This window comes from Mytilus galloprovincialis, chromosome 3 (genome assembly GCF_965363235.1).
Source record: "Mytilus galloprovincialis chromosome 3, xbMytGall1.hap1.1, whole genome shotgun sequence".
NCBI lineage: Eukaryota > Metazoa > Mollusca > Bivalvia > Mytilida > Mytilidae > Mytilus > Mytilus galloprovincialis.
In genome coordinates, this window is record NC_134840.1 from 64,375,789 (window position 1) to 64,402,677 (window position 26,889).

At 32.6% G+C, this 26,889-nt stretch overlaps 1 protein-coding gene across 2 annotated transcripts in view; it reads left to right on the forward strand.

The window, feature by feature from the left end:
* The first annotated feature begins 260 nt into the window (after positions 1–260).
* Positions 261–26,889, forward strand: part of LOC143068629 (uncharacterized) — a 32,218-nt gene continuing 5,589 nt past the window's right edge. The window contains exons 1-2 of one of the 2 annotated variants that reach the window (XM_076242842.1): positions 261–361; positions 2,048–2,150. The gene's annotated coding sequence lies outside the window, so the exon portion shown is untranslated. The remainder of the gene's footprint in view (positions 362–2,047; positions 2,151–26,889) is intronic. The other variant, XM_076242843.1, reaches the window with a different exon arrangement.

The following is a 26,889-nucleotide window of genomic DNA, read 5'->3' on the forward strand; positions in this document are numbered from 1 at the left end:
GCAAGGCTATTTTATTTTTTTCTGGGACGCCCCTACGTCTCGTAATAATTATGACGGCTTGCAAGGCTATTTTATTTTTTTCTGGGACGCATAGCCTTGCCAGATGACATAGGAAGGCGTCCCAGAAAAAAAAATTAAAATAGCCTTGCCAGAGTGAGACGTCATAATTATTTGGACTAATAGAAAAAGGTGCATTTCATTTTTGCATTTGTTGATCTGGGATCCGTGGAAATTCCAGGTGTTCTCTTTCAGGTCCGCGTTTATTATATGTAAAACGTATCCGGAGAATATGTTTACGCGGTAAAGTTGTATCTGTAGATGATCGTAGAAGAAATACATAGACACGTGCGACAAGCTTAAGGTAAATGACAACACATTTGATTATGTTGAGCCATATTTGATATCCATGTACACTCATTTTTAAACTTCCAAGTCCAAATAGTTATTTTATGAAAGGGCGATGTCATTGGGACATCCGCAGTGCCAAACTGATTTAGGGTTTGACTGCGGACCAAAAGAGAAATCTGAACTTTTCTACTATGATCTACTATATATTCAACAAATACACTCTTAAAAGTTCTGTCTGACCGAAAGATTTTTTGTCTGACATTTTATCGGTCAGACAGAGTTCACACTGCATTGACAGTTCATTCAGATGCACCATATTTGATGTACAATAATACTTTCTAGAGAAACTTTAAAAGTATCTATCTAATTATTCTCCTTTTATCAAAAATACAATATACATGACTACATGTACTAAACTTCAACAAGAACTAAAAGTGACTTCCGATGCATTTAAGCCTGCTTATCATCTTAATAGCTTAACATTTGTAAAATAAGATTTGAAGATAGAGCCGGGAGATAGACTAACCCGTATGTTTGACTTTTATATCCGGGTCCGTATTTATGAAATGCCTCACTGTCGGAGGGGGTTATTTTGGGCCATGGCGCAATGACTTTAAAAGCCAAACTTATATCTCAATCTGGAATTCTATAGTCTTTGATATTGTATGTATATGCTTTCAGTGGGAAGGAGGTTCTTCCGAAACATCCCTGGCTGCAAGCCGTGTGATTTTAATAAACTTGCTTTAAAATATTGCACTTTATGCACTTAAGCATTTTTTAATACCTAAGGCCAAATAAAAAAGACGTGTGTTTACTATTACCCTACTCTCCCTATTTTTTAAGCTAAGAAATAGCCTTCACTAAAGTTTTTTGGTCATTTTTCAATAAGCATTGTTAAAGTTATAATGTCCCTCCCAGAGTCTCAAAACAAAAACAAAAAATCGTAAAATAAAAAAAAATCCCTACCTACCTACCACACTTTTTTTAAAGATGTAATAGGAAACACACATATTATATTTTTTTGCGTAATACTTTCAGTGACAAGTGTCTGTGTAAAGATGTTTTTATGTTAAGTTTCTTTAGTAGGATCAGATTGTTAGGTCAAAGTAGGTTTGTTTTGTGTATTTGTGTATTCCATCCGTTATTTAAATACCATAAACTTTTGCTCTCGAGTATTCAATGATAAAATTATTTAAATTTCGAAAAAAAGCATTTAAAAGAAAAAAAATGTTTCTAAAACGATAAAAAAAAACCTCCAAAGATAATATTACATGGAACTCTCGGTTCAGACGTTTAGTCTACTAGTACATGTTAAAACAATATTCTAAAATCCTAAAATTCAACATTTGAATAAAACGAAAGTATGAAATTTTGGTACCTATCTTCAAATTAACTTTTGAGGGGCAGGGTTTTAATTCGGAATAAAAACGAAATATTTTTTTCAATAGCAATTTTTTTTTAATCACTGCTGAGATAATAATTTTTCAAGGAAGTTAGAATCAATCAATAATATTCATTAGAACCCGTACCCACACATTTAATGAAGGATTAGTGTCCCACAGGTTGATAAAAATAATTCATATAAGTCCTAGTAATATTTTGCATGAGCGATGATGTTAAACTTTAATGCAGAGAGACACTCCTACTGAAGTGTTGCGCTTCTTTCATTAGCTAGTATATATTGTTTTTTTTTTGCAAGGAATACTCGACTAGTTTCTCACAGCTGAAGTCCGTGCAAAACGAAATCTCCAACCTTTTCAACTTGCTAGTGTTTTGTTAAAGTCAGATTTTTAGAACATCTGGTAAGTGTTTTATTTCAACAGATGCAATACTATCTTTACTGTTAAACATATAATCTATCACAAATACCTAAGGATCATGTACCCTTGTGTCGATTCAATGCTATTAAAACACACGGAAATTTTATAGATAATCCAGCCTTTCCCCTTGTACTCTCATAATTAGCAATTCGGTGATTGATAGACAAAGGACTATTGCATGCAGTGCTAGCAATGATTTCCTTAAAACAAGTTTTTAAATTTAGATATTGGTTAAAACAAATAATGAACTAATTCAAGTACACCTTCTAGGGTGTGCCCGACTTTAGTGACTCAGCACGTTTTTATTTTGGAGAAGAAAGATTGTTTATGATTTCTTATAAAAAAATAAATGATAGCACTTCATAGACACACAAGTGAGTAATTTATGTTATGTATTTTATAACAAAAATCTCTGTTTTAAAGTCTGTTGATTTTCTGCATCATCTGTGTCACATGGCCACATTCCCAATGATATTAAGATAAGATATTTTTTATTTCCAATTATGGGCCCCAAAGGGCATAAACATTACAACATCAATAATTTTTTCATAATACAATACAAACAATGAGATAATAATAAAAAAAAAAAGATAAACGAGAACTATTTAAGTTCTTAAAGAATACGTAGATAAAGAATCTATAGTATGTTTTTTTTTTTTAATACTAATGCATTTTATTGCAAGTGTGGTTGATATAGATAACAAACAAGCAGCCCAAAAAGAAAAAAAGAAAAATAGATATCCACATATGTATAGTACACAAAAAGTTGGATCAATTAAATATATAATAATTAGCCAAAAAGAAAGTAGAAATTAAACATGTCCATGACTCATCCTGTGTCAGCAGCAAATAGGAAAGCATTATGGTTTCCTAAAGGCAGCTGACACCAGGGGGCGATACCTTATGGGCCATAGGCATGTAAAATGTGTGTAAATGTCTCCTTCCTACCTGTATCAAAAGCAAACAAGGAAGCATCATAGGTAACTTGAATGCAGTTGATACCAGGGGACGATGCCTCAAGGATATAAGAGAACATTTGGATAAATAATATATCTTAACAATTATTTTTTTTTTCAATGTATTTCACATATGTTTATTTTTATTCAAACTATAAAAACAAAGTCCCCATTCTTTATTTAATGTGTAGGTATATCCTTATTTACTTTATATTTCCATCAATTTATTACTATACATAGAAAAATGGGTTTGAACCGACCTTCAAACGCCATTATTCTAAAATGAGGACTACCCGAACTGCATCCATGCTTAAATCCACATCCGTTGTAATAATAACATAATAACTTATAAACTGATTTTTATGCCCCACCTACGATAGTAGAGGGGCATTATGTTTTCTGGTCTGTGCGTCCGTTCGTCTGTCCGTCCGTTCGTCCGTCCGTCCGTCTGTCTGTCTGTTCGTCCGTCTGTCCCGCTTCAGGTTAAAGTTTTTGGTCAAGGTAGTTTTTGATGAAGTTGAAGTCCAATTGACTTCAAACTTGGTACACATGTTCCCTATGATATGATCTTTTTAATTTTAATGCCAAATTAGAGATTTTACCCGAATTTCACGGTCCACTGAACATAGAAAATGATAGTGCGAGTGGGGCATTCGTGTACTGAGGACACATTCTTGTTTGTTTTATTTTCCAAATTTTCAGAACAATTTGACAATATTCCATACTTTCATTTTTGAAGGAATAGATGCAATTTGCATATTTCTTTGAAATGGTAACTCTAGAAAGTTGACCTTGTGTGGACGTCTCCGCTTTTTCTAGCCAATACAGCAGTGTTTCATCTGTTGATATATATACTATGAACGTTTTATGAACTTTTGAATATATTAAGACATGTAAAAATGATGAAAGACGTGCATAATTTTCAAATTTTAAAAATATCTATCATTTATTAGTCTTAAATAAAACTTGTACGATCTCCGCTGCTTTTTTTGTTGCTAAATTTGTGAAATTTGGGTACTGTGACGTTACATTTATTTTTCGAAATTTTTAACATGGTAATTGGTGTCTTGCGTATTGCTGTACGAAATGTGTTAGCACTTGTAAATCAACAATTTTCTGGCGTGAATCGGAATACTTTATTTCATCTGAAATTTTTGCACAGCAGATTTCAAGTTTACTACAAATCTTTGTTAATTTCGTCTTTTGACTTCAGATGATTCGGCGTAAGAACTTTTAGTGTATTTCTGGATGAACCAATATCATACAAAGAAAAAAACTGCAGAAAACGAAGTTATCTTTCAAAATTATATCGTAATAGGCAAAGGTATAGGAATATTCATTAGGATTTTTTTCTTAGAAACCTTATCTCGTAATCCTCGTAGTGAACAAATCGAAAGCGGAAGGGGTTATTTGAGAGTCAGGAATGAGTTTTGACAGCATAGAGAATAATTCGACCTCAACTGAATAAAACAAAGGAATATTGATATCAAATGAACAGAAAAAAGAGAGATGCTAAAATATAAAAAAAAAGAGAATAACTGTCTGATAAATGTTAAATGAACGATTTGTTTTTGCAGTTATTAGATATTTAATTGCAGCCGATCTGAAGTTATAACTCAAACACACGAATCAGCAGGTCACACCTTCATGAAAAACTTAATCTTGGACAGAGGTTCATCATAATCGAAACACAGTATAAACTGTAGCATTAACGCTTAACTTTTGAGTCCACAAGCCAGAAGCTCATTTTTTTGAAATTTTAATTGGATTCTGTTGGATTATAGAGAAGAATTTTACAAGCCAATACCGTAGAACTTGTGGTAAAGCGGGAAGACTTAATTATGGGATGTTTTGAATTATTCTGTTTTACTCAAAATTAAGCAAAGATATATTTTATGAAATAAAGGAGATATGGTATGAACTAACTATCCATCTAATTTCAAATAAAAAAGTGAATGTTAGCAATTAAAGGCAAACGTACGGCCTTCAACAATGTAAAAAAAAACACATACTGAATAGTCTTTTTCCTTTTTTTGAACGGCAATCTATAGTATTTATGAGGGAAAGAGAACTTGCTAAATAGTGTTGATAATACAGGGGCTTGAGCACTTGAAACGTAGTTGTTTCTGGTTAATTCAAAATTTGAGTAAAATTTGCGTAGAATATAGTGGAATGTATCCGAACACTTATAAAATTTGGCAGCCATGCACGTGCACATAATAGACAATTGTGCTGAAAGTGGCGTTAAAGATCAACAAATCAATCAAATAATCATAGAATGTTCGAGCATATGATGGCCTTTTTTCTTAAGTAGTTCACTGATATTAGTTTTTTTCAGTCTTTGGAATTTGTTTTATAAAACAATTGTGTATAAACCACTTTCTATAATGTTAAATATGTTTATCCTCTTTTAGCTTTTCGGACAGAATACCCATATGGCTTGAGCGTCCGTCGTAAAAATGTAATACGTAAACTGTTCAGAAATTCTATCCACTGTTAGTATCTTACCAGATTTACAAATTAATTAATCATTAGTTTGCTGATTTGAGTTTTCTAAATTGTTTTGACCAACTACCGTCATGGCTTACTTATTTATGGGTTTTTAACGACCTTGAATGGCTATGAAGCCCTCGCACGGTCGGCATGGCTTAATATTGTGTGACTTAAAAATGTACGCAACCGTCTTACATTTCTGTGCCACAACCTCTTGTTGTATCATTAGCAATCATATCTTTTTATCTCACCCGAACGGTTTCGATACATCGACAAACATGGTCGCCATAGCTGAAAATAGAACATAGGGGTCAGATGCAATATTTAGCTTATATCTTAAAAACTAAATCTCTAAGAGCAAATCTGACGTGGGATAATTTTGTTCAATTGGTCAAGATCTATCAGCCCTGACACTTTCAGATGAATCGAATAACCGATTGTTGGATTGCTGTCACTAAATTGTTAAAGGGGCACCAGCTGTCAAATTCATGTTCACCGATTTGACTCAAATTCTCATATTTGATTTATAACTATGTTAAACATTTATCCAAACTATCAAAAGTCTAAAATAAACAGTTTACAGAGCATGGGGTAGATAATATATATAGGTTCGTTTCGTGTGTATTTTAGTCCATCTAATTAACTATCGATTTGACCTCAGATGACCATATAAGCGATGTAAACATGAATAAAGATATAAATAGATTAAACCAACACGTGCAATTGGATTTTTATAGGTCTGTTTGATTTTATTTTATAGATTAAAAATAGATGTTTCTCATTGTTTTTAACCGTATAAGAATGATTTTATGTGCATCGAATTAGTAATCAAATGATTAACCGTAGTTTCACTTTCATTGTTGACATTCTTTTTCTTTAAATAACCAGTACACGTACAATGCATGCGTTGTCAATCTTTAGCTAGGGGTTAACTTGAAGTTCACATAAATACGGATTTAAAGAGGTCGACTCATTCACTTGCAAGTGAATAACTAATTATCAATGTTTCTAAGCGTAATTTGACAAAATTGAACCTTTTTGGCTGCAAAAAGTGAATTGTTATTTCACCTTTTCATTTTCATTATTGATTGAACAGAAAAAAATCAAACTTTAAATTTTTTATATATCTCGTAGCTAGTGCCCCTTTAAATAAGCAGCAATCAAAAATTTCACACTTTTATTGCAAGTAGACGAAACACCTAATCGCTGTTTATTCCATTCCGGATAAGTTCTAAAATTACACAACTTTTTCATCCAGTTGAAGCTATATCTTGGACCCTGTTTAAACAATTCACCATGCATGGTACTTTTTAATGAGACCTTTTTAAACTACCGTAAATACTTCAAACAAAATATTTTTTACTTCAATTTTAATTTCGAAAAAAGTGGATCATACTCTATCAAAGTGTCTTGATGATCGCTTTCTAAAGTTTTTCTTCTCTCATCTGACTACTGATGACCTCTATTATCGGCGGCCTGACCCAAACAGGAAGTTGTATAAATGACTTTTTTTCCCGGATTGGACTAAATAGCGATAAGGTGTATTTATATAGATTGATGATATCATATAAACGGTAAACAGCAATAATGTTCAGCAAAGTAAGATCTACAAAAAAGTTTATATGACCGAAATTTTCAATTGACCCCTTAAGGAGTTATAGCCCTTTAAAGGGCATTTTACAGAATTTGTTTGTCAAGTTTGTTAACATTTAAAAATCTTTTCTGAAACTATCGTGCCTTTTACTTCTTAACTTCTTAACTTTAAATGAATGTTCCTGTAGGAATTTTAAAAATGGCCAAAAGGTCAAGATCTATCAGCTCTGAAATTTATAGACAAACCGAACATTCCATTGTTGGGTTGCTGTCACTATAATAATGACAAAAACTGTCATTTAACCCCTAAAGGAGTTATTGCCTCAAAGGACAATTTTACACAAATTGTTTATGTTTTTCTACTTTAAAAGTTACCTCAAATGAATCTAGTATAAATTTGGAATTTTATTTCCTTGTACGCCAAGAAACATAGACACTTTCGTTAAAATAGAACATATGGGTAAAATGCATTTATTTGCTTTTGAAGAAAATATGACAGATACAACGAACAGTTAAATGGCATGTTTACGCCACTCATTACTATATATTGAAATAAATGCAAAAATAATCATTGATGAAAGATTCAAGCAAAAAAAATAACAGATGAGCGATTCTGGCCCTTGAGAGCCGGTCAAAAGAGCCACTTGTTTATAATATCTCATCTTTTTTATATTTACACCCTGAAGCCATAAATATGTTATGGGTTCAGGAAATCAGACTAACTAGTGGTTAAACTGGAAGCATATCAATTATCTGGAATATTCCTTCAAAAACGATTTTGTCCAATTTTAACGTTTTTGCTAAATGAACCCACACCTGTCTTGGCAGGGTCGGGATTGAGAAAACAAACAATACATAAATTAAGTCCCTATGAAGATATGCATGAGGGTCTAGATTGGGGGTTTGTTATTCTGTAAATATTTAATTTTCACCCCTTTTTTTTCTCTAATCTTCAAAAAATTAACCCCTTTTTTCTCTAATCTTCAAAACATTAGACCACGCATTTCTCTATTCTTCATTTTTTTTGCCCGTTATTCTCTAATCTTCATTTTTCAGGACATTATTCTTTATTCATTTAACCCCATCCAAACACTCATGCGTATATATATATATATATATATATATATGCAGAAATCGTAAATCACAAAATGATCACACATCAGTGTGTGCCAAAATGGTTTGGGGTTTGTTTGACCGAAAACAGAAATTTGAACTTTTACTTTATATTCAACCAAAATATCTTAAAAGTTCTGTCTGACAGAATGATTTTCTGTCAGACATTTTGTCGGTTAGACAGAGATTGGGATAAACTGACAAATTCTTCTAAATTGCATTAAAGGGGCACAAGCTACGAGATATATAAAAAATCATATATATATTTTTTTTTTTGCTCAATCATTAATGAAATGCAAATAGTGAAATATTAATTCGCTTTTAGCATCCATATTGGTTCAATTTTGTCAAAATAAGCAAGATAACATTGATTATGAATTATTCACCTGCATGTGAATAATTCGACCTCATTGAATCCGTATTCATGCGAACTTCAATTTAACCCCTAAACTTGAGATGGATAACACGTGAATTGTATGTGTATAGTTATTTAAAGAATTGAAAGTGAAACATTTGATTGACTGATTCGATCCATAAAGAATCATTCTTATTTAGGTAAAACGATTATAAACACTCATTTTTCATCTATAAAATGAAATTAAATAGACCTAAAATAATCCAACAGCACGAGTTTGCTTAATCTATTTATATCAATATTTATGTTTACATGGCTAATATGGTCATCAGATGACTTTAGAGGTCAACTCGTTAATTAATTAGATCGCGTTTAGACTAAAATACACACAAAACGAAGCTACGTATTTTCATACCAGTGCTCTGTTTATTGTCTATTTTAGACGTTTAATAGTTTTGATAGATGTTTTACGTTGTTAAAAATCAAATATGAGAATTTAATTAAAATCGGTGAATATGAATTTGACAGCTAGTGCCCCTTTAATTGAAACTATAATTTTGTCAACAATATCAATAGTGTAATTACGATTAACTGGGTCAACACCACTGCTGTTTGACTATTAGTTCACGAGTGCATCATGAGCCCCGTAGTCAGTGTTTTGGTTTCAACATGATTTTAACAATATATGCTAAATTTTTCCGTTGATGAATAGAAATTGTTATAAAAAAAACCGATTCAACTTCTCTCAAGCAAATCTGGTCTGTCAAATGAATTTGGCTGTTCTTTTTGTTTTTATTCACCTCCTTACGTTTTCGTGTATTTATAGTTCTACATATTTGGATTTAAAATTTTTAAAGAATTGAGATTTCTTTTCAAAGGTATAGCCAATAAATCACCTCTCACACAATATCTGCTATTTTCATTGATTCCTTATATTAGATATTGCCGTTGGATAATGATATTTTTGTATTTTCAGCACTTTTTAATAAAATATATAAATGTAAACAAAACGCGTTCTAAGTTATATGGAATTCGAGTTTTTTTTAACTGTTTCATATATAATATGGAGTTAGTATCCCTGAATGGCGATTAATTTGTAATTATGACTATAGAACATTTAACAAGAACATGCTAAGACTATATGACGTTCAATGAGTACCTGATTTGACTATAAGACATTCCAAAAGTACATACTAGGACTATAGACATTCAACAAGTACATGCTACGACTATATGACATTATAAAAGTTCCTGATACAACTATAAGACATTCAAAGAGTACCTTTTTGACTATAGAGCATTCACCAAGAAAATGCTATGACTATATGACATTCAAAAGTACCTGATGCAACTAAAAGATTTTCAACGAGTACCTGTTTTGACAATAGGTTATTCAACGAGTACTTGATACAAAAATAAGACATTCAATGAGTACCTGTTTCGACTATAGGACATTCAACAAGTACATGCTATGACTATATGACATTCAATGAGTACCTTTTTTGACCATAGGACATTCAACGAGTACCTGTTTTGACAATAAGACATTCAACAAGTACATGCTAGGGCTATAGGACATCCAACAAGTACATGCTACGACTAAATGACATTTAACAAGTACCTGATAAATCTGGAAGACATTCAAAAAGTACCTGTTTTGACTTTATGGCATTCAACAAGTACATGCTATGACTATATGACATTCAACAAGTACCTGATACAACTAAAATATTTTCAATGAGTACCTGTTTTATTATAGGTCATTCAAAGAGTACTTGATACAAAAATAAGACATTCAATAAGCACCTGTTTCGACTATAGGACATTCAACAAGTACCTGATACAACTATGAGCCATTCAACAAGTACCCGATACACCTATGAGACATTCAGCAAGTACATGCTATGACTATAGGTCATTCAACAAGTACCTGATACAATTATAAGATATTCAAAAAGTACCTGTTTTGACTATAGAACATGCAACAAGTACCTGATACATCTATGAGACATTCAACAAGTACCTGATACAACAATGATACATTCAGCCAGTTCATGCTATGACTAAAGGTCATTCAACAAGTACCTGATACAATTATAAGATATTCAAAGAGTACCTATTTTGACTATAGAACATTTAACAAGTACCGGATACAACTAAATGACTTTTAACAAGTACCTGATACACAACTTAAAAGACATTCTAAGAGTACCTGTTTGGACGATAGGCCAATCAACGAGTACTTGATACAAAAATAAGACATTCAATGAGTACCTGTTTTAACTATAGAACATTGAACAAGTACCTGATACAACTATAAGACATTCAAAGAGTACCTGTTCTAACTACAGGACATTCAACAAGTTCCGGATATTTATATAAGACTTTCAACAAGTAATTGATAAAATTATAATAAATTCAAAGAGTACCTGTTTTGACTCTAAGACATTCAACAAGTACATGCTAGGACTATAGGACACTCAACAAGTACATGCTAAGACTACAGGACATTCAACAAGTACATGCTACGACTATATGACATTTAACAAGTACCTCATACAACTAGAAGACATTCAACCAGTACCTGTCTTGACTATATGGCATTCAACAAGTACATGCTATGATTATATGACATTCAACAAGTACCTGATACAACTAAAATATTTTCAGTTAGTACCTGTTTTGTCTATAGGTCATTCAACGAGTACTCGATACAAAAATAAGACATTCAATAAGTACCTGTTTCGACTATAGGACATTCAACAAGTACCTGATACAACTATGAAACATTCAAAGAGTACCTGTTTTAACAACATGACATTCAACAAGTACATGCTATGATTATAGGTCATGCAATAAGTACCTGATACAATTATAAGATATTCAAAGAGTACCTGTTTTGACTATAGAACATTGAACAAGTACCTGATACAACTATAGGACATTCAACATGTACTTGCTATGACTATAGATCATTCAACAAGTACCTGATACAATTATAATATATTCAAAGAGTACCTGTTTTGACAATAAGACATCCAACAAGTACATGCTAGGACTATAGGACAGTCAACAAGTACAAGCTATGACTATATGACATTCAAAAAGTACTTGATACAACTAAAATATTTTCATTGAGTACCTGTTTTGTCTATAAGTCATTCAACGAGTACTTGATACAGCTATGAGACATTCAACAAGTACCTGATACAACTATGAGAAATTCAACAGGTATCTTATACAACTATGAGACATTCAGCAAGTACATGCTATGACTATAGGTCATTCATACAATTATAAGATATTCAAAGAGTACTGTTTTGACTATAGAACATTCAACAAGTACAGGATACAACTAAATGACTTTCAACAAGTACCTGATACACCTTTAAGACATTCCATGAGTACCTGTTTTGACTAAAGGTCATTTAAGAAGTACCTGATACAACTATAAGACATTCAAAGAGTACCTGTTTTGACTATAGGGCATTCAACAAGTACATGCTATGACTATTTGACATTCAACAAGTACCTGTTACAACTAAAATATTTTCAATGAGAACCTGTTATGACTATAGTACATTCAACGAGTACTTGATACAACTATGAGACATTCAAAGAGTTCCTGTTTTTAACTATTAGACATTCAACAAGTACATTCTATGACAAAAGGTCATTCAACAAGTACCTGATACAATTATAATATATCCATAGAGTACCTGTTTTGACTGTAGAACATTGAACAAGTACCGGATACAACTAAATGATATTGAAAAAGTACTTGGTACACATATAAGACATTCCATGAGTATTTTTGACCTGTTTTGACTAAAAACATTCAACAAGTACCGGATACAACTATAAGACAATCAACAAGTACCTGTTTTGACTAAAGGACATTCAATAAGTACCTGTATCTACTACAGGACATTCAACAAATACCTGTTTCGACTATAGGAAATTCAACAAGTACATGCTATGACTATTGGACATTCAATGAGTACCTGTTTTCACTATAGAACATTCAACAAGTACATGCTATGAATATTGGTCATTCAACAAGTACCTGAAACAATTATAAGATATTCAAAGAGTACCTGTTTTGACTATAGAACATTCAAAACGTACCGGATACAACTAAATGACATTCAACAAGTACCTGATACACCTTTACATTCCATCATTACCTGTTTTGACTAATGGACATTTAACAAGTACCTTATGCAACTTAAAAGACATTCAAAGAGTACCTGCTTTGACTATAGGGCATTCAACAAGTACATGCTCTGACTATAGGACATTCAACAAGTACCGGATACAACTAAAAGATTTACAATAAGTACCTGTTTTGACTATAGGACAATCAACGAGTACTTGATACAAAAATAAGATATTCAAAGAGAACCTGTTTTAACTATAGGACATTCAATATGTACATGCTATGAATATAGGTCATGCAACAAGTACCTGATACAATTATAAGATATTCAAAGAGAGCCTGTTTTGACTAAAGAACATTCAACAAGTACCGGATACTACTATAGGACATTCAGCAAGTACATGCTATGACTATAGGACATTTAACAAATGCATGACATGACTGTAGGAAATTCAGCAAGTACATGATTATACCGTAGGACATTCAACAAGTACATGGTTATACCGTAGGACATTCAACAAGTACATGATTAGACCATAGGACATTTTTTAAGCACATGCAATGACTATAGAACATTCAACAAGTACCTCTTTGACTATAGAAAGTTTAACAGTACTTGCTTTGAATATAGGACATTCAACAAGTACCTGATTTGACTATAAGACATTAAACAAATTCCTGTTTTGACTATAGGAAAGTCAACAAGTACATGCTTTGACTATTGGACATTCAATGAGTACCTGGTTTGACTATAGGACATTCAACAAGTACATGATGTGACTTTAGGACATGCAACAAGTACAAGATTAGAAAATTGAAAACGACACGTTTAATAATTTCTACGTCTAAAGCTCTTTTCTGGATTTACCTTCATTAGAAACGCTCGAAGACAAACATTTGAAATCCAAAGTTCCGAAACCGTTAAAGAGCAATAGGTAAAAAATACCTAAAATAAATAGCCAAATTCATCTAAAGCCAACTTTGCCTGAGGGAGTTGAAACCTTAGTTATAAACGGACAATTTTAGTAAAGTTTGTTACATCATGTCAGTACCGAAATACTGACTTCTGAGCTGATGATACCCTCAGGAACTGATAGTCCACCAGAAGTGGATCGACCCAGTGATGTAAAAAATTGAAAACAACACGTTTAATACGTTCTTGCGTCCGAAGTGCTTTTCTGGATTTACCTTCATCAGGAACGCTATAAGCCAAACATTTGAAATCCGAAGATGTATAAGTTCAGAAACCGTTCAAGAGCTATATGTCAAAAATAACTAAAATAAATTGCCAAATTCATCTCAAGCCAACTTTGCCTGAGGGAGTTGAAACCTTAGTTTCTTAATAATTTAAAAATTTATAAACGGACAATTTTAGTAAAGTTTGTTAAATCATGACAGTACCGAAATACTGACTACTGAGTTGATGACACCCTCGGTGACTGATAGTCCACCATCAGATAGAGGTATCGACCCAGTGATGTAAAAAATTGAAAACAACACGTGCGTCCGAAGCGCTATAGGACATTCAATAAGCACATGTTATGACTATAGGAAAGTCAACAAGAACATGATATGACTAAAGGACATTCAACAAGTACATGAGTAGACTATATGACATTCATTTAGCACATGCTATGACTACAGGACATTCAACAAATACATGTTATGACTACAGGATATTCAACAAATACATGTTATGACTACAGGACATTCAACAAATACATGTAAAGACTACAGGAAATTCCACAAATACATGCTATGACTATAGGACATTCAACAAGTACATGATTAGACGAGAGGACATTCAACAAGTACATGATTAGACTAGAGGACATCCAATGAGCACATGCTATGACTACAGGACAGTCAACAAATACTTGTTATCACTATAGGACATTCAACAAGTACATGCCATGACTACAGAACATTCAACAAATACATGCTTTGACTACAGGACATTAAAAAAATACATGTTATGACTATAGGACATTCAACAAATACATGCTATGACTACAGGACATTCAACAAATACATGCTATGACTATATGACATTCAACAAGTACATGCTATGACTACAGGACATTCAACAAATACATGCTTTGACTACAGGACATTGAAAAAATGCATGTTATGACTATAGGACATTCAACAAATACATGCTATGACTACAGGACATTCAACAAATACATGCTAGGACTATTGGACATTCAACAAGTACATGCTATGACTACAGGACATTAACAAAATACATGCTATGACTATAGGACATTCAACAAATACATGCTATCACTACAGGACATTCAACAAATACATGCTATGACTATAGGACATTAAACAAATACATGCTATCACTACAGGACATTCAACAAATACAGGCTTTGACTACAGGACATGCAAAAAATACATGTTATGACTATAGGACATTCAACAAATACATGCTATGACTATAGGACATTAAAAAAAAAATGCTATGATTATAGGACATTCAACAAGTACCTGTTTTGACAATAGGACATTCAACAAGTACATACAATGACTATAGGACATCCAACAAGTACATGGTTAGACAATCGGCCATCCAATTAGCTTATGCTATGACTACAGGACATTCAACAAATACATGCTAGGACTATAGGACATTCAACAAGTACCTGTTTTGACAAAAGGGCATTCATGAAGTACATTCTATGACTAAAGGACATTCAACAAGTACATGCTTAGACTAGATGACATTCAACAAGTACATTATTAGACTTTAGGACATCCAATGAGCATATGCTATGATTATAGGACATTCAACAAGTACCTGTTTTGACAATAGGACATTCAGCAAGTACATGCAATGACTAGATGACATTCAACAAGTACATGATTAGACAATAGGACATCCAATTAGCTTATGCTATGACTACAGGACATTCAACAAATACATGCTAGGACTATAGGACATTCAACAAGTACCTGTTTTGACAATAGGACATTCATGAAGTACATTCTATGACTAAAGGACATCCAACAAGTACATGCTTAGACTAGATGACATTCAACAAGTACATTATTAGACTTTAGGACATCCAATGAGCATATGCTATGACTATAGGACATTCAACAAACAAGTACCTGTTTTGACAATAGGACATTCAACAAGTACACGTTATGACTAGGACATTCAACAAGTACTTGCTATGACTATAGGACATTCAACAAAAACATGCTATGACAATAGAACATTCAACAAGTACATGATATGACTATAGAACATTAAAATAAATACATGATATGACTATAGGATCTTCAACAAATACATGCTATGACTATAGACCATTCAACAAGTACATGTTATGACTATAGAGCATTCAATAAGTACTTGCTATGACTTTAGAACATTCAACATGTACATGCTTTGACTATTATACATTCAATGAATACTTGCTATAGCTATATAATATGAATCAATGACCTATAATAATACTTAAGTGTTTCGTTAAGATGGCAAGCAATGCCATCATACTACAGTAAGGTTTATGAAGAAAAACACTTTTTTCAAGTTAAGATGTTAAACATTTTCCCGAGTTATCGAGTACACGTGAGTATCAGGACCGAGTACTATGTACAGTATTAAGTTTCAGATATTTTGACATCCCTAGTATCCGACTATGATAATATCTAGACAACCCATATATTCAGATACACCTATATTACGCCATGTTATTCAGCAGTCTGATATATAATGATAAGGATAAACAGGAAAGCCAACTTGTAAAGTGAAATCAATGTTCATGAAAAAAAGAACCAATATTTTAAAATGCCAAAACTAGAAAAACCTGTACAGCTCGTGAGTCGTCTTGAATATGCATGGCATATTTGCTACTCGATTTATTTAACAACGCAAATTAAGTCAGTGATTTGCTTCTTGGAAACCAAATGGGCCTTTAAACTCAACCATAAACCATGTAGCGCAAAATTTCCTTAGATTTGACGATTCTTTGACAGTGTCGTGGAAAGTACAACATGGAATTAGGGAAAATAACATTTCTTGGCCGTCAACATGCATGTTCTACCAAATTGAATTCAAAGTTTTATGAAAGATTGGTCAAATTATTAATTTGATTTTAGGGGCAAATTCAGCAAAATAAAGGGTATGTTAATTTAATATTTAAGAAAAAAGATGTGATCAATGATTTATAAATAATGATATTAAATAGAGAATAAATTTCACAACGGCTTGCCAAATATACGAAATTAGTGCCAGTTATAACTTATTTACTTATAAATATCGTTATATTAAGTATACTATTACCAGGATTCTTGTTTGTTGCAAACTGGCATCTAATTTTGAATTTCGTATTAATGTAACAAAAAAAAAAAAGCAGCAGTATTCAATTCTTAAACACTATCAGTTGACAGTCATTTGAAACGATGGATATGATTGGACAATTTAATTTAGCATTCTCGATCACCCACTGTGATTGGGAACATATCCAATGCCATAGAAAACAGGGCGTAAATTTATTTACGAATCGCACGTTTAACTGTTATTATCCAATAATGTGGTTCCGACGTTCCTTTATTATAGATTATCGATCATTATCGACGTTAATGCATTTATGATCGAAAATGATAGATGGTCTCAATAATTTCTTAAATGCATTTAGGACCGATAATAATAGTTGAGGTAAATTTACGCCGTTCATCTATTATGATCGACCACAGATAATCTATCATTATCCTCGATAAAATGTGATTATCTCATTTATGTGGTTCTAGTGTACCATATGTAACGGAACATTTCGCGCTATTATATTATCGTAATAAGGACAACACTTATAACCGTTACAAATAATATCTTGAACCCCAGATATACAAGATGAAAGAGTCAACATCAAATATGATCAGCAATATAATAACAACAACTACGTATTAATAAAGACGCAAAAAATAAAAATAAAAACATCTGCCAATTGAATAGTTCAGAAAATTTTCCATAAATGATAAAAACCAAATATTTGTATTTCATTTTAAATACTTTTATTTCGAAAACAACAGAAACAGTTTAAACTGAACTTGACCGGAATGTTCTTTATCGTGGGGAAATTTGATATATGATTTGTAAATCTATAATCTAACGTTAGATATTGCTACTACCACGAAAAATAGCGTTAAGTAAATATTTGACGGGAATTTTTTTTATAGAAATGCTGAAATAAAAAATTCAAATCATACATGAAAATAAAGATTGATTCTTAAATTTTCACACTATGATAGAGAAAGAATAAAAATATAATATTCATAGGCTTAGGAAGACACAGATTACGTGAGGAAAAAAAAAACGTTTACTGAGCGTTGTCCCATGTAACAAACTCGAAACATAAAACTCGAACAATTCGCGAAATGTTCACGCAACTCTTCGAAATTTTGCATGAACATTATATGACGTGAAATATTTCAGTATTGGTTAACATGGCTGTCACCATTTGAAATTTGCATACATATTTTCAAAAGAAAATGATGTACGGAAATGTCCCATCGGAAATTTAATTTGGAAACTTGAAACATTTCAGTTCAAAAATAAAATTTTGACAGATAATTCATTAAATTGTAAGCACGATCGTTTTGTACTAAGTGTTAGCTCCCAAAATTCGAATTGAAAAATAAATTGAGCAACATATTCAATTCAAAACAATAGATTTGCAATGTCTTGCAGGGACTAAACTTAACTGTTTTTCCATAGGGGCCAGCTGGCCCCCAAGATATTTTTTTCAGAGGCCCGCTTAAAATTTTAGGAGCCCACTAATCTTTATAATAAAATAAAACAAAACTGAAAATTACTTAGTATATACTTACTAACAGTGTTCCAGCTTAAATCTCAGGGCAGAAGGGTGCTAGTTTTCTGAAAGGGCACTTTAGCGTAATAACCGGGATTGTAAGGATACTTTGTATAAGTTACCTTGAATATTGCTAGCTATAGGCTCAGCTGGAGAACATTAGTTGTATTTAAACCTTATTCAGAAATTAATATGTTCTTGATGTTGGTTCCAGTCAGATTTTTTTTTATCAAATTATCATACCATGAAGCAAAGCAAATCATTTTGATGTTTATGTTAACAAACTTGTACATTTGTTAAGTGCTCCCACGTAAGGAGGATCATTCATACAAGAAGTAAAACAGGAAGTAGTCTTCATATATGTTCAAATACAAACTTCTTTGATTCTTCTTTAAATGTATGTTCATGGTATGAAACAAAACAGTTTTTCTAATGAAGCCTTATTGTGAAATCCTACTTGTAGTCTTGAAAATGTTTTCTATGGTAACCATTATAATATTTGAATTATTGCCACCAGAAATGCATCATAAGATTTGACAATATTTATTTTAGGTTGTTTCCTAACAAAATTATCTCCCTTCAAATTTTCAACTTCCTGTTGACCTTAGACAATATGGCTTTTTCTTTGAACATTAAATATTATCTCAATCCAAGCCATCCTCTAATATTGATGATCAAAATATATTTTTCAATAAGTTTTTAATGAAGATTGGATATCAAACTAGATATTGGGATTTTTATTTACGAGATTTTAAATTTCGTTTTTTATTAAATATTTTTGTAAAAAACGATTCAGGGACAAGTTACCGTCTAACACAGGCTTGTAATGAATCGCAGGACAATAAAAAACATCCCTTTCACGATGCTTATTGAACAGTCAAATAGAAAACACTGTTCAATAATGAAATTATCGTAGAAAATTTAGCAGAATTAAGAAAACATGCGGAAAGAAGAAGGTATATATATGCAACATCGTGACTCCGGATTGAAAACATAGCTATTCGACTGGGTTCAGTTATTAGAAATAACCTACTGGTTTTCGGAAATACTCTATATTTCTATATCGCTTTGATAAGACAAACAGGTTTCCTTTTGGGAACAGTCTTTGTTAATATTTCGGGGGAAAGGGTACAAATGGGATTTACTTCAATTTTTTTACAGTCGCCAGCTGGGCGACCATGATGACTAAATATATTCGCCCAGCCGAAAATCTGGTCGCCTCGGGCGCCCGGGCGAGCGTTAAGTTTAGTCCCTGTCTTGCGGAAATGTCCGAGTTAAACGTTCATGCCTTCGCAAAACTTTTACGGCCAAAAAAACAGAGATTTGATTTCGTGAAGATTATTTTTCGGCTTTGATAACTATACCAATAAAAAGTACTTTTAAAGTTGAAGTTGGTACACCAAATAGCATTAAGATTACAGGGTTATCTATAAATAATACGGATTAATGAAAATGTCTTGCAAGTTTGTCCGTTATCATAATTTGACGTCGCCACAAGCGTAATATGCTAGGGACGGCATGAACTGCATTCGCGTGTTCCTACCTCCACCAAATATAAATGTACTGCTTTCAACAAAACAAATTGATGCACACATTACAAAAATACACATCTATAAGACGATCAAAAAGTAAGAAAACTTCAGTATCATAAGTATAAGCTATTGTATGTCACTGCTTGAATAAAATCATACTCGGCCGGTTGAATATATAATAATAATAATAATAATAATAATAATAATAATAATAATAATAATAATAATAAATTCTTTATTTAAAGAGGGTAACTCAATTTGAAATAGTCTAATTTTCATTGAGGCCCTCAAACAAAATACATGCATACAGTTAACATTCCTACATTCATACATTAATTTACAATATATATTACTAGTATATACACAATTCAATCATTGAAATATACAAAGGGTATATAATGCAGCAATATTCCTCCAAAAACACATAATTGCTAGCAGTAAAATTGAATATCCTATATTGATTATAAATCATATTGGATTGGATTCTCACGGCATTAATAATTGTGTGTTATACTTTGCATTTACCCAAAAAGGAAAGCAGGAAGAATAAGAAAAAGCGCGTTTCCAATTACCTTTTACCGCGTTTATCTGACGTTGCGTCGTTATTAAACGAGAAGACCTCATTATGTGTGTCGCTTCTCTTCTTTTCACAATAAATTAATCAACACGCATCTGTGTCCTATAGGTACAGTGCATAGTCGCATTTGTCATCCATTTATATGATTATTCAGATTGAGTTATTTTGGGAGAAAAAAGAAGAATTTAGGTGTCAGACCACCAATTACTCCCTCCAATAAAAGTAGGCCTACTCGGACAAAAAATAGTGCATTTGATGTCATTGTTTACTTAAACTACCCAACAAATTTGCAGAAATGAAACTTTTGGTGAAAGAGAAATATATTAAGACTATTTTGAGCCCAAATTTACTTGTCTATGAGTTGACATTAAAAATTGAGGATTAATGCGCTCCATAGTATACTAATTTAAGATTTCCAGAAAACCGGGAGTTATTTTGGTAGTACCTGTCTTTTCAAAATCAGAAATTTGTTACAAGACTTTAAACATTGGTTGAAAATTGGCATGTAGGAAGGTGATACATGTACAATTCAGGATATACCTGGTTTCCTTGAAGTTAAACTTAAGGTAAAATATTTAGAAAGCTGTGAAAATTGCAAAATTTGGTTGAACAGATAGGGATTTTTAATTGGTGGTCTGACACCAAAAGGCATCCGGATATTGTCCCGTCATTGGCCGAAATTTTAAGTTAGATTAGACTTCCGGTTTGCGTTTTTCTGTATACTTTGAACATACATATACTACGAATAAAGTGTATTTTAATTCTATCTGCTATCATTTTCAAGTTTACTATCCACGGCGGTCACAGAGTTTATTAAATGGAGAGGGTCTGTATACTATATCAATAGACCACCCATGGATGGATTAGTAAACTTGGAATTGAAAGTAAATACACTATTTATATAGTAATGAATGTTCATAATATACAGATAAGCGCTAAAATTATTCATGTGAACTTTTGATACCTTTTCTTAAATTCTCGAGTCATTAAATCTTTTACAAAATTCATTTATTACAACAACAAAAAAAGATGTGGTATGATTGCCATGTTGAGACAACTCTCCACAAGAGACCAAATGACAAAGAAATTAACAACTATAGGTCACCGTACGGCCTTCAACAACGAGAAAAGCCTATACCGCATACTCAGCTTTAAAAGGCCCCGAAAGTAAATACACTTTATTTATATAGTAATGAATGTTCATAATATACAGATAAGCGCTAAAATTATTCATGTGAACTTTTGATACCTTTTCTGAAATTCTCCAGTCATTAAATCTTTTACAAAATTCATTTATTACAACAAAAAGAGATGTGGTAATTGCCATGTTGAGACAACTCTCCACAAGAGACCAAAATGATACAGAAATTAACAACTGTAGGTCACCGTACGGCCTTCAACAACGAGCAAAGCCCATACCGCATACTCAGCTTTAAAAGGCCCCGAAATGACGATGTAAAACAATTCAAACGAGAAAACTAGCGGCATATATATTTAAAACAAAAAAAGAAAGAAAAACAAATATGTAACACATAAACAAACGACAACCACCGAATTACAGGTTCCTTACTTAAATGTTCATAATATACTAAATGTATGTTCATATTGAAATTGATAGAAAATCAAAAATTGGGAATTTTGGAAATGAAGGAGGAGGGATAAAAAAAAACATTTTCCTGTCCCAAATAACCTATGACTTATGATACATTTGCTGAAATTCTCCAGTCATTCAATATTGTACAAAATTCTTCAAACAACACTTTACATACTTTAAACTACGCTCTGAATGCCCGCGATTTCGCGGGTGTGTTCTAGTGTAATTGATTTTAACTCTCATTTAACCATGCTGAGTGACAAAGTCACATATCGAAGTTTTAGCTTTTTAAAGATCAAAATACAAATAATTACTGGTATTTTTAATATGACTCTTGATCATACTCCGAAAGTCAAGATTTGTAATCAATGATAATGAAGATTTTATACATTGTCAATAGCTTCTTAATCTTTTTTTTTTAATGTATATTAATGTTAAAGGGAAACTTCGCAAAAAAATCAAAAATTGATATTATGTTTATTCTGTATAAAAATGCTCAAATTCATAGATATTAAAGTTTTATTCTGCTAGATAAGAGATCACCATCGATTTTAAATTTAGAGTATCAATTCTCTGCGATCAGCCATTTTGTCACCTTCTCCGATTTGCAGTCACGATATGTCTAAGGACCAAAACTACAGTAACCCGATGTAGTCGTAATTGCGTGTCGATATCTCGTCAATCGTATGGTTGTTTTATCCGACTAGTTAACTAGTTAACTAACTTGATTATTGATACGGAAAATTTTCTTCTTTTTTTTTTTAAATAACCATGATCTGTTATTTTTAGACTGATAATATAGGAATTTAATAGTGAAAAAGTCAAAATTTCAAATCATAAATAAGTCTTCCGTGAATCTTGAATTGTTTTCGGAAATCTAATTAGTTCTTTTATGTAATAAACTTTATTCAAATAAATTAGGATCTTCGCTCCCCTGATCACCCGCATGGCTAAAGGTATTACTCCCAAAGATATTGTAGGGTGTGTGAGGTGACACGTTCAGGTATTCAAGCGATTTCCTGTCGAGTTTGCAAATTCATGCATCGTTTCACTTCTTAGTGTATTGATAAGTGTACACGGCCGATAACTTATAACTTTCCATTTTGAACTATTAGGTGTATAATATAGATCTCTATCTTGCGTGTCCGAAAGTGATATTACTAAACTCATACGCTTGTTTATGAATAACATTTCTGGTGAAAAGAAAATTATTTATAAAAATATAAATAATACCAAAAAAAAACCAAACAGATTTGATGAAATAAAAATCTATATACGTATTTTTTCCGGGCAGAATCAATTTGCGCCAATTGCAGTTTTAAAAAGGTATTAATTGCGCCACTCTCTTTTATTTTGATGGTATTAATTAAAATTGGCGAAATTAGATGATTATTTTATTGGCGCAAATGATACCTATAGTTTTGAAAATAAGGTGGCGCAAAAGAAGTATTGGCGCAATTAAGTTGTGGCGCAAATGAGTTACTTTTTGGCGCAAAAAGATACCGCCCTTTTTTCCAAGGGTAAATTTGGTAAAATGTAATATATACTCGTTGTCAATGGTGAAGGCCAGAAATATTGATTTAAAACTAGAGGCTCTCAAGAGCCTGTATCGCTCACCTGATTCTACTTGGGTTTTTGAAATCATATAAAAAAATATAAAATTTGGCTAAAAGTGACAACACAACCTCATTTATAAGGAAAGGAACATGTTTAATTTCATTCAAAAGTCCCCCACTGGCGGCCATCTTGGATGACGGATCGGCTACAAAGTAACAACACTTGGTCAGCACCTCATAAGGAACATTCATGCCATGTTTGGTTTTATTCCATTCAGTGGTTCTCTAAAAGAAGTCATTTGTATGCATTTCCAATAGGGTCCTATGTTAAACTAAGTCCCCTGCTGGCGGCCATCTTGGATGATGGATCGGCTACAAAGTAACAACACTTGGTCAGCACCTCATAAGGAACATTCATGCAATGTTTGGTTTTATTCCATTCAGTAGTTCTCTAAAAGAAGTCATTTGTATGCATTTCCCATAGGGTCCTATGTTAAACTAAGTCCCCCGCTGGCGGCCATCTTGGATGATGGATCGGCTACAAAGTAACAACACTTGGTCAGCACTCCATAAGGAACATTCATGCTATGTTTGGTTTCATTCCATTCAGTGGTTCTCTAAAAGAAGTCATTTGTATGCATTTCCCATAGGGTCCTATGTTAATCTAAGTCCCCCGCTGGCGGCCATCTTGGATGATGGATCGGCTACAAAGTAACAACACTTGGTCAGCACCCCATAACGAACATTCATGCTATGTTTAGTTTTATTCCATTCAGTGGTTCTCTAAAAGAAGTCATTTGTATGCATTTCCCATAGGATCCTATGTTAAACTAAGTCCCCTGCTGGCGGCCATCTTTGATGATGGATCGGCTACAAAGTAACAACACTTGGTCAGCACATCATAAGGAACATTCATGCCATGTTTGGTTTCATTCCATTCAGTGGTTCACTAGAAGAAGTCATTTGTATGCATTTCCCATAGGGTCCTATGTTAATCTAAGTCCCCCGCTGGCGGCCATCTTGGATGATGGATCGGCTACAAAGTAACAACACTTGGTCAGCAAACCCATAAGGAACATTCATGCTATGTTTAGTTTTATTCCATTCAGTGGTTCTCTAAAAGAAGTCATTTGTATGCATTTCCCATAGGGTCCTATGTTAAACTAAGTCCCCGGCTGGCGGCCATCTTGGATGATGGATCGGCAACAAAATAACAACACTTGGTCAGCACCTCATAAGAAACATTCATGCCATGTTTGGTTTCATTCTATTCAGTGGTTCTCTAAAAGAAGTCATTTGTATGCATTTCCCATAGCGTCCTATGTTAAACTAAGTCCCCTGCTGGCGGCCATCTTGGATGATGGATCGGCTACAAAGTAACAACACTTGGTCAGCACCTCATAAGGAACATTCATGCCATGTTTGGTTCCATTCCATTCAGTGGTTCTCTAGAAGAAGTTCAAAATGTAAATTGTTAACGACGACGACGACGGACGACGACGACGGACGACGGACGCCAAGTGGTGAGAAAAGCTCACTTGGCCCTTCGGGCCAGGTGAGCTAAAAATGTACGCACTTGTCGACCATTCGTATATACGCCTGGATTATAAGTTACGGACCTATAGCGCAAATTAAAACATATACATGTATACATAGAACATAAGAAAGAAACATACATTTTGCGTAAATTGGGGTAAAAGTTTTGTAAAATGACAAGTCCACGTATGCCAACATGCAGTATGTAATCATCAAATGACGATAGACTATAGTATACCAAAAGAAGAAGAAGAAGAGATTTAAATACAGGTCGATGTATAACTTTATTTGGCTCATCGAAGTTATGGACATTTATATATCACTTAGATTGTTCTCGAAAAAAGGAAGAAATTCGCCATCATCACCATTGTTCCGACATGCATGTAATATATACGCAACTGGAAGTACACTAATACCGAGGGATGTGAATATTTTCCAGGAAAACTATAGAGTATCAAAGTTTCAAATCAATTTCGGGATTTATTTTCTCTCTTGATATTCAATGACAGCAATTTAAAGAATAAACTGCTTGTCCGTTTTAGTGGTATTCTTGCCAGTTGAAACAGACTTATAATTACATTAAAAAAACAGGGAAAGATGACATTTAATTCGTTCATTTTTTTTAATACATCGTTGGTCAAATAGCTAAAGTATTATATATAGTTACGGTGTGAGACAAAGAGTATTTTAAGAAGGACATTCCCGATTATGTATAAATTTTGTTGATGTTTTTCACACTTGAAAAGCATATCTGTTCGTAATTTGTTGATTCCATTCCAATTAGATCCTTTAATTTCCTGTCAATTTTTTAAAACATCTTTTTTCAAACATCTGAAGTATTCATGTGTTGTGAGATTTAAAATATTTTGATGAGCAGTTTAATTCCTAAATAGGTAATTAAAGATCACTTTGGATGGACTAAATTATATAATTGCAATTGTTAATGATCTGTTTGAAATATTTAAGGTTGCCGTTCCTAATTTGAAATAGTACAATTTTTAGTTCATAAACTCGTGTTTAGAAGGCAATTTTATTTATAAATTCTTCAATTAAAATAATTCAGTATTTTATCGTTACTAAAGTAATCAAAAGTCATAATTCATTAAAAGTGATCTTATGCAAAATATAAAAATATACAACAGCTATCCAGTTATTGTGCGATCTTTTTATTCCCGTTATTTAATTTTAATTTTTTTTTTTACATTCATGTGAAACTTTGTCTGACTCCCGTTTACAATTGATACGAAATGTTGTTCACACCTGAAATGCCAGTGAACCGTGACGCCTAGATTTCACTGAATGAGGATCAAAAGATTAGAATTACATAATGCTAATCTTTTAATTACCTTGAGTTAAACTACGCATTCCACATTCTTTAGGTGTCACAAAACAATACACATTTTATTGTTTCCACCGTACAAGCAAGTGAAAA